This window comes from Gorilla gorilla, chromosome 3, assembly GCF_029281585.2.
Source record: "Gorilla gorilla gorilla isolate KB3781 chromosome 3, NHGRI_mGorGor1-v2.1_pri, whole genome shotgun sequence".
Taxonomy (NCBI): Eukaryota; Metazoa; Chordata; class Mammalia; order Primates; family Hominidae; genus Gorilla; species Gorilla gorilla.
Genome location: NC_073227.2, coordinates 159356700 through 159367425, shown reverse-complemented (window position 1 = coordinate 159367425; position 10726 = coordinate 159356700). Strand labels below are relative to the sequence as shown.

General features: G+C 39.2%; 1 pseudogene; it reads right to left on the bottom strand.

The window, feature by feature from the left end:
• Positions 1-8695: 8695 nt before the first annotated feature.
• On the bottom strand, positions 8696-10033 carry LOC101129993 (RNA-binding protein NOB1-like; annotated as a pseudogene).
• Between the last annotated feature and the right edge of the window lie 693 nt (positions 10034-10726).

Here is a 10726-nt window from a genome sequence, read left to right as displayed (position 1 = left end):
ACAACAGTCCCCAGAGTGTGATGTTCCCCTTCCTGTGTCCATGTGTTCTCATTGTTCAATTCCCACCTATGAGTGAGAACATGCGGTGTTTGGTTTTTTTGTCCTTGTGATAGTTTGCTGAGAATGATGGTTTCCAGTTTTATCCATGTCCCTACAAAGGACATGAACTCATCATTTTTTATGGCTGCATAGTGTTCCATGGTGTACATGTGCCACATTTTCTTAAACCAGTCTATCGTTGTTGGACATTTGGGTTGGTTCCAAGTCTTTGCTATTGTGAATAGTGCTGCAATAAATATACATGTGCATGTGTCTTTATAGCAGCATGATTTATAATCCTTTGGGTATATACCCAGTAATGGGATTGCTGGGTCAAATGGTATTTCTAGTTCTAGATCCCTGAGGAATCGCCACACTGACTTCCACAATGGTTGAACTAGTTTACAGTCCCACCAACAGTGTAAAAGTGTTCCTATTTCTCCACATCCTCTCCAGCACCTGTTGTTTCCTGACTTTTGAATGATCACCATTCTAACTGGTGTGAGATGGTATCTCATTGTGGTTTTGATTTGCATTTCTCTGATGGCTAGTGATGATGAGCATTTTTTCATGTGTCTTTTGGCTGCATAAATGTCTTCTTTTGAGAAGTGTCTGTTCATATCCTTCACCCAGTTTTTGATGGGTTTTTTTTTCTTGTAAATTTGTTTGAGTTCATTGTAGATTCTGGACAATAGCCTTTTGTCAAATGAGTAGATTGCAAAAATTTTCTCCCATTCTGTAGGCTGCCTGTTCACTCTGATGGTAGTTTCTTTTGCTGTGCAGAAGCTCTTTAGTTTAATTAGATCCCATTTGTCAATTTTGGCTTTTGTTGCCATTGCTTTTGGTGTTTTAGACATGAAGTCCTTGCCCATGCCTATGTCCTGAATGGTATCGCCTAGGTTTTCTTCTAGGGTTTTTATGGTTTCAGGTCTAACATTTAAGTCTTTAATCCATCTTGAATTAATTTTTGTATGAGGTGTAAGGAAGGGATCTAGTTTCAGCTTTCTACATGTGGCTAGCCAGTTTTCCCAGCACCATTTATTAAATAGGGAATCCTTTCCCCATTTCTTGGTTTTTCAGGTTTGTCTTAGTTTTTAACTAAAAAGTTTAAAAAGTAAGATAAAAGAATTAAATATTTGAAAAATAGAAAAAGGCTTATAGAAGAAGGATATGAAGAACGAAAATATTTTTGTACAGCTGTATAATGTGTTTGTGTTTTAAGCTAAGTGTTATTACAGAAGAATAAAAAATTTTAAAAGAATTTAAAAAGTGTGTAAAGTAAAACTGTTATGGTAAGCTAAAAATAAATTTAGTGTAGCTTAAGTGTACAGTATTTATAAAGTCTATAGTAGTGTACAGTAATGTCCTAGGCCTTCACATTCACTCACTCATTGACTCACCCAGCAAATTCCAGCCCTGCAAGCTGCATTCATAAGTGCCCTACACAGGCGTACCTTTTTTTTAACCTTTTATACCTTACCTTTTCTATGTTTAGATACACAAACACTTAACATTGTTTTACAATTGCACATAGTATTCAGTGCAGAAACATGCTGTACAGGTTCGTAGTCTAGGAGTAATAAGCTACACCACATAGCCTAGGTGTATAGTAAGCTATACCACGTAGGTTTGTGTGAGTATAATCTGATGTCAGCATGATGATTAAATCAACTAACAGTGCATTTCCCAGAACATATTCCCACCACTAAATGATGCATGACTGCAGTCTCATTCATAAAGTGTGAATAATTGTACTGGTTCTGATCTTAGAAAGGAGGGAGTTTTAAAATAACTAACACTAAATCTTAATGTGCTAATAATTATTGGCCCTCAATTGTTACTGTTATAGATTGCAATGTCACAAATTTTATTTGATTTAAGAACCCTTCCTTAGTGTGATTACGTATCATGATGCTCATTTTATGGAAGAGTAAACATGCATAGAGAAGTCAGTAATTAGTCCAAGGTCATATAGCTAGTAAGCTGAGTCAGGATTTAAACTCATGTCTCTCCAAATCCAACCTCTATGCTCTTGATTCTTATGGAGACTGCCTCTAAATGCCATCTAGCTGTAAGAATGATTCTTAAGGGTGTAAATTGGCCAGTAAAAAACCTAAAAATCGAAACAAAACTGTTTCTTTGAATTTCATAAGGAAGTATTTTTGTTAATTAAGAGAAATAATTATTTGCTTGGATATGTATCATGTGATATCTGATTTGTGAATTTAACATTATTCAGCCCCTTTAGAACTGAGTGGTATGTTTGCATGCCAACTGATTTTTGCCTAGGGTTAAAAAGGTATTAGAAATTGATACTAAAGAGAACTGTGAACTAAACCAAATAGCTTGTGTTTTTCAAGGGCATGGAGAATTGAAACAATGAAATGAATATTTTATTTTTCATTTAAAATATTATTTTGATATTTAAATGATGAATGAAATAAAATTTATGTCTAAACTAGTAGTGAATTACCCCCTCCCCTTTGGTTCTCCCCTAAATTTTATTTTATTTTTAACTGTAACTGTAGTAAAATCAATGATATTCCTAGTATTCTAAAATGTACTAGAAATAATTTATTAATTATTGTTTAAATTTTTAATTTAGCAAAATGCTTTACAAATAAATTAGATCATATTTTGGGTTATCTCTATGAATTCATGTGACTTGAATTCCAATATGCTTTTTTTTGAGTGGGAGAGAAATGAGTGGAGTTATAAATAACCATCCAGAACTGAGCATAACCCTGGGATACTTCTTCAAGTGTCCTGCCTATGTGTTAAGGGGTAAAAAATGTTACCAGCATTCCTGTAAAAAACTAGTATTTTTCACACTGCTGTGTGTGTGTGGTGTGTGTGTGTGGTATGTGTGTGTATGCGTGTGTGTGTGTTCTTGGGGATTTGAAGTATACAGAAGATATTTTAAATTTAGTGTTTCATTTGGATGACGATCTGCAAATTGGTATATTCTGGTTGAACTAAATTTCATATAGTTTTGGTGCTTCTGTGTATATTTATGACTTTTTTCGTAACATGTGAAGGCTAAATACTGTGTTAGCACACTACACACATGCAGGTTTTCCACAGTTGTTCAAATACAGAAAAACAGTGAACTAATGATTATAATATGGAATGCTTCAACACAGGTATGCAAAATTCAAAAGCATCTGGGCCATAAACTTAATGATATATTATGATCTGGTGTGAATGTATTGTGAGGATCCCACCTTTGTTCACACCATTCTGCAACAATTTATTAGCAATTAAGTATATGTATATATATACTTAATTTTATATAATATATAATATACAAATATATATAAGAAATTTTCTTTTCCAAGTTCCTTTTATAATTGATCAGATACCAATTTTAATTAAGGTTTTAATAATGCCACAAGTCTAATAATATATTCAAGGAAAGAAGATAGTTGTAGAGAATTATCAAGAGAAACTTTTTTTTCTTATTTGCTGATTTGGATAAATGTGAGATCTGATTATCCTGAAATAGAGCACAAAGATTTTAGTGTATTAGCTTTTCTGAAAAACACATTTATGTAAAAGTCATCCTTTGCATTATTGTCATTAAAGCTAATTTGTAGATAAAACAAATAGGAAACTAGACCTGAAATATATCTTTTTCATTAAACCTAAAAAGTGCTATTTGGTTTCAACAAAACATCATTTGTCATTTGAAATTAACGTGATCGGCTGGGCACAGTGGCTCACACCTGTAATACCAGCACTTTAGGAGGCCGAGGTGGGCGGATCATGAGGTCAGGAGATCAAGACCATCCTGGCCAACATGGTGAAACCCCTTCTCTACTAAAAATACAAAAATTATCTGAGTGTGGTGGTGTGTGCCTGTAGTCCCAGCTACTTGGAAGCCTGAGGCAGGAAAATCGCTTGAACCTGGGAGGCGGAGGTTGCAGTGAGCCGAGATCATGACACTGCACTCCAGCCTGGTGACAGAGAGCAAGACCACATCTCAACAACAACATTAACAACAACAGCAAAAAGAAATTAATGTGATTTTATAAAGAATAGTAAACATATGTTTATACTTAATTTTATTATTTAATTTTCAGTGCACATATTAAAGTGACATTGAAATAAAATAAATTTAAGTCCATATTGTGAGTCCATGAGAATCTTTTTCATTAAAAGATGTGCATATATGACTTATTGAAACTTTCACTAACCAAAATCCATGCCCTTTAAAAGACTTTGCTATCATTCAGATAATAAACATGTAAGCATTTGTAGCTGAACAATTTAGTTTTTTAATCATATAAGTCCTTCAAATTTAGTTCTGTAAAATATTACCATGAGATAATCTAAAAAATAAATTTTTAGAATCTTTAGAAAACATCTATCTTCTGTATTTACACATGTATTAGTGCTTACACATGTGTAAGAGCTAAGAAATTTGTGCATTTTTGAAAATGTTGTCCAGTGAAAATCTGAAAGCAATCATAGTGTAAAATCAGTAGATAATATCTTCGAGTTTCCATAGCATTGTGGTTGGTTTTTTACCCAAATTTTGTGTTATCCAATGAGGACTACTTTATGATCTACTGTTTCCTAAAAAGGAACTCCTGGAACCCATGTCCAGTCATGCTGTGATTTTTTTCATTTTAAATCTAGGCTGCCTTTTGACTGTCTTACACAAAGGCATGAGAGAAGTACGATTAGCTTAGCGATTCTATGGTGATTATACATAATTCTTTGCTTAATCTGCTTCACAACTTTAAACTATTCTGCTGTTTGAGGTATTGTCTCCTCTTTCATAGGTATATATCTAATCTAGGGATAAAAATTGAGAAATAAATGAGGTAAAAATAAAGCATTGTTCAAAGTAGTCTTTTTACTGCCTTGGAATTTGGGAATGATTGTTCGTTAAATTGGCATTTGAGAGAAAAATTTGGCTATTATGGTTTTTCTTGTTATTTTTATTAAGCGAATGAAAAAGGATGGTAGCAGTTCAGCCACTGGGGTGTTGGAACAGCAAATTGAGGGGCCCCCAAGGACCTTGATACCCATTTCTGTAGTTCAATTCCATCCCTAAGATTAGAGCAGCCTTTCCAAAATGAGGGTCACAAATGCATTTGTGATTTAGACTATTTGTCTGGATGCTGTCAGGGAAACAATTGGCTATTATTGAACAGAACTGCTGATTTTCTCTTTGTACCATTTTTTTCCTTTTGTTTTGGTCATTTCTGAATGGTAAAGTCTGATAGCAAGTAAAAAAAATACTAGTTACATGGAAGAGAAAGGAACATGGAGACAGAAAGGGAACAAACAAAAAGAGATAGGGAGAAAAAAAGAGACAGATTTTCAATTTCATGTGACATTGATTTAGTCTTGGGTAATTTAGTTTATTTGGAAATATATTTATCGAGCACATACTATGTAAAAAACATTGTTAATTGATGTGGGGGTACAAATTTGACAAGATAAAAATTCATGTCATGAAGAGCTCACTTTCTAGTATGGGAGACGAGATTGAATAGAAGAAATGTGACATTTTTTCATAGAGCCTGCTTCATCCACAGCCTCTCCAAGGATTACCCCTCATGCTGCCTCTGGTCCCTGATCATAGCTGGTTGGTTGGGAATAGACACAGAGCTCAGAGGAAGCCAATCCTTGACTAAGCAGCGACTCAAGATGTATTAGGCCTAATCTTGAATGGGTGAGAGCCTGTTATGTCAGAATCTCTTCAATCCATCAGCACTGTTCTTCATTTTCTCTCAAAAATATATCTTGCCTCTACTCATTTCTCTCTGTTACTCTCCTATCACTACTGATGTATTGCCATTGCTTCCTACTTGGTTTCTTCATTTGTAGCATGTTATCTGTTAAGCCCATTCTCCAGCTGGAGTAATTTTTTTAAAAATACTATCAGATCATGTCATTCCTCTACTTAAAAAATTTCAGTGGTTTCTCATTACACTTAATGTATAATCTGAACTCCACAACATGGACTTCCATGACCACTCGGCTCCTTTTTTCCTCATCACTCTTCTCCCTTGCTTGCTCTCTCTCCTCAGATCCCCTGTCCTCAGCAGCTCCAGCACTGCTGCATTCCTCCAATATGCCTCGGCAATTCCACATTACGGCCTCTGCACATGATTACTCTGCCTTTTGTTCCTCACATATTGGCTCCTTTAAACACTTTAAAAGTCTCAGCCTAAATTTTATCTTCTGGCAGATGCCTTTCTGTGACACTCTTGTTAAAGGAGATTTCACTTGTCACCGTGTTACTGTGCCCTGTGATATTTTTCACAATACTCTTTACAATTTTAAACACACACACACACACACACACTTTTACTTAGGGTAGGTACTGTCTGATCATCTCACTAGATTGCAGCAGCATTACTCCCTACCGTAGACCCCCATGCCTTATGCAGTGCTTAGACTCATATTAGAAGCATGATAGTTCAGTAAATAAATGAATTTACATTAAGACATAGAGAAATTGTTGCCTATCAGTGGTGAATCCTGGAGTTAGCAGAGAAGGTTGAGGGTGATCATTTTGGGCTCATGAGTAGTTTTATCAGTATAGTATTGTGTAGAGGTTGACCACGTAGGTCTCAGAGTCAAAGAGATCTGGGTTCATGCTCAAGCTCCACTACTTACTAGTAACATTATCTCAGGTATAATACTTAACCTCCATGAACTGTTTCCCAATATGTAACATAGAGGTAATTTTTTTTACAAAATTGTTGCAGGGATATATGATAATGTGTGCAAGGTAATTAGTAAGAATAATAATGAATAACATTTATTTATTACTTTTCTGTGCCAGGTCCTAGGCAGAGAGCTTTACAGTGCTATGTCATCAGATCTCTTCATCAATCCTGCTAGATACAAACCATTATCTTTATTTTACAAGCGAGAAACTTGAAAAAGGGTGAAGTTGGCTGGGCGTGGTGGCTCACCCCTGTAATCCCAGCACTTTGGGAGGCCGAGGCAGGCGGATCACGAGGTCAGGAGTTCGAGACCAGCCTGACTAATATGGTGAGACCCCGTCTCTACTAAAAATACAAAAAATTAGCCAGGCATGATGGCAGGCGCCTTAATCCCAGCTACTTGGGAGGCAGAGGCAGGAGAATCGTTTGAACCCGGGAGGCAGAGGTTGCAGTGAGCTGAGACTGAGCCATTGCACTCAAGTGCCTGGGGGACAAGAGTGAGACTTCTCTCAAAAAAAAAAAAAAAAAAAAGAGGTGAAGTTGAAGATCATACAGCCAGCAAGTGGCAGCATCAAGGTAAATTCAGAAATTTTAATTACGGAATCTAATGTTACAACACTAAGCTATACTGGCTTCCATATGGCATATGGAAGAATACATTCAAATGGAAGTAAAGAGTAAAGAGGTATTATTTTTAAGTAGATAAAGGAAATCTGAAGGGAGCAGAGAATTGAAATGTACACTAGGAAGCCACATCAAGGTAGCACATGGCCCCTAAAAGAGACAACTTTTCAAAGAACAGTTGCCTTTGTTTTGGTAGTTTTTGGTTTCCAAGACTAGTCCGATGACGCCCAATCGAACTCTATATTCTTTCCTTTTATCAAAGTGTTCTACTACCTCCAGATTTTGGTGAACTACTTTCTCAATTGTTGCATCTTCCCTGGCTCATGGTGGATTGCTTTTTCCTAGGGTTTGTAATATTTTATTGGAAAAATAATCTTCTGTAAGTGTTTTTTTTTTTTTTTTTTGGAAAATGTCCATGAGCATTGAATTGTAGACATGTCCTCACTGAAGAGCTTCCTATTTGCTTCTGCCTGGGCTCTGGGGATTTCACAGCCTAGATCAATGTTTATTTTGGGGTTTCTTTACAACACAGGCAATGCAAATTTAGAATGAAACCCATTCTGGCATGGGCCTGAGGTTTTGATTTCTCTTTGGAACCTTCCCTCTCCCACTGGCCTGATCAAATGGCAGCCTTCCTTACAGCTTCCTCTGGGCTAATGGCTAGAATTTTTGTAGTCTCATTTCCACAGATAGACCAGACCTTAGAGGCTGTTGAACTCATTCAGTGTTTTAGGTCCATTTTCCTTTCACATGGGCCAAAACTACATATTTTCTCCACATGTGGTGGGTAGAAGCTCAGCCCTTACCCTCTACAGCCCTTATCTGGGGCTGAAACCCTTTTATATGGCTGGGCAGCATCTTCTGCTTACTATACAGGCTTTATCATTCCTTATTGTTTCCCCAACCCAGCTCTTACTGTTCTTTCTTTTGAGGTGAGATATATATTTGGATCTATTTTTTTTTTTTTTTAGTTTTATTATAACCTTGTATTTTCTAGCAAAAAGATAAATCTGAACTGGGCACACAGCTCAAGTGTCAGCCTCGAGATGACCTAAGCAGCAAAAATTTGGCCCATTTAATAAAATGCACAGGAGCTTGCAGCCGCATTTCTTAGAAAAATATTATCCTTTGGAAATTCCTTTCTTGAAGATTGGCTCCAGGGCATTGTTCTTTCTGTTTTTATCCAATTCCCCTTCCTTGGCAGGCAGCCAGGCGCTCCGATGCTCACAGGCCATGGGACAGTCCAGTTCCGTGCAGACCCGGCAGGGCATGGGCGGGCAGAACCGCACCGTGAAGCCCGCCTGTTAATTTCCATCGGGTGGTCCTGGAGACCACACGGTTGGGGAAATGGGTCACCGGAACTCCACGGCGGCCAGACGCTCATCCAATTTGCCTGCGGGAACTCGCTCTTTACCTTTTCTTCACAAACTTCTTTCTGGAAGCGTTGGGATTTAAGCGTCTCCGCCCAGCTCCCAAGGTGCTGTCCCGGACCTGTAGGGTAGCTGAGCGGCTGGAGATGTCATTCTTGACAAAGGGCGACATCCCAGCGATGTAGTCAGGGGCGAATACGTTGGTTTCTGCCCGGCCTTTCGGGAGAGTTGCGGTTGAGGGAAGCGCTGATCCTCGGTGAGATGGGGGTTGATGGCGTATTTGCCCCCTTTGGGAGTGGGAAGCGAGTACCGGAGGCCGCGGGCGTTCAGCACCTTGGGGTTGCGGGAGAAGTGCATGTGCAGGGTGCCGTCGTCGCTGATGGTCACGGACACTTTCTTCAGGGTCTTGTTCCCAACAGTGTGAACAGAACACTCGGCTCATGTCAGACGTTGTCTTGAAACAGCCGTGTCAGCCAAGACGTAGCTCCGGGCCTCACGAATCAGCATGCAGTTCACCGCCAGCACGTGCAGCCCCATCTGCAGCAGAACATTCTGCCTGGCGAAGTCTGTGGTCATGCAGCCAACCCGCACGTCCTCGGGGACGTCGCATTGCTCCAGCTGCTGCTGGATCTTCTTGATGTTACTGGGGGTTATCCAGCCACCCCCGTCGTCATCGCTGTCATCTTTTCTGTCTTCAGACCCGTTCTCTTTCTCCTCCTCCTCACTTGGAACGTCCTCACCTCTGTCAATCAGCGGCTCCTGCAGTTCATGATCGATGTTGGGCAGAGGGTTTCTCCAGAACATGAAGAAACTAAATTCCAGGTTCTCAGGCTCACAAGCTGGGTGTCCTTTTTCTGTTTCTTGTGGGGGTTTAGGCTTGGAGGGCAGATGGAAACCAGAAATGTGCAGAGGTGTTTCTGGGTGCTGAATCGATGAGCTCACTTTAACCTTCTGTGGTTCTTGTTTTAGGTGAGACACCCCAACAAACTCTGCTTCCAACTGATATGTGAGCGCAAGCACTTGGATGTCCGTGGCAGAGAGGCTGGGGTAGTCTCCTGTTTTCTTTGAAAACTCAGTCACCAGCCGCACGTATTCCAGTAAGGGCTCCTTGAACCGCAGCTCATAGGGCAGGACAGCGAGCCGCCTGCATGTGGCCTTGTCCCGAATCTCAGTGACCACCTCCCGGATGGTGTAAATGTTCTTCCCGATGTCCTGCAGAGCCGCATCCCGCAGGAAAGCCCCAGCATCCGCCACAACGTGCTCCACTGGAGCCATGTTGGCTGCATGAGCGGGGAGCGCGCACGCGCACGGAGCTTGCGCTGGCTCCTAAGTTCAAGTCTGGGCCTCTGGGAACCAGGAAGAGCAGCCGCGACTTGGCTGCGCCTCCTGGCGGCCACGCCAGCAGTATATTTGGATCTATTAATCAGCATTTCGATGTTCCCTGTGAGATGTAAGCCCATTTATATTAATATTGTTTCAGTCCCTCATGTTACCAGAAGTGTTATGCAAACGGGTAGAAAGCTGTGCAAAGAGCTGGGCTTTATTCTGTAGGTCACAGGGAGCCACAAAAGACTTTTGATTAAGTATATAGATAATCAAATCTATATTTTAAAGAAATTAACTCAGGAGCACCATAAAGAATGGATGGAAAATGGAAAGATCAATGACATGGAAACACATTAGAATGCTATTCAAAGTGTCTAAATCAAAGATAGTTGAGAGACTGACCCAAGCAGTAGAAACAGAAGAGAGAGGATAGATCTGTGAGAAAAGGAAAAGTCACACTTACAAAACATTAAGACTTATTAACATAAGAGGGAAGAGAAGTCCTAGACTTCTGACCTCAGCAATGAGGAGAATATTTGGCTGGATTTATAATATAGATGCTCCTCTACTTACCATGGGGTTACATCTCAATCAGCCCATCATAAGTTGAAAATACTGTTAAGTCAAAATGCATTTAATACACCTAACCTACCGAATTTCATAGTTTAACTTAGCCTA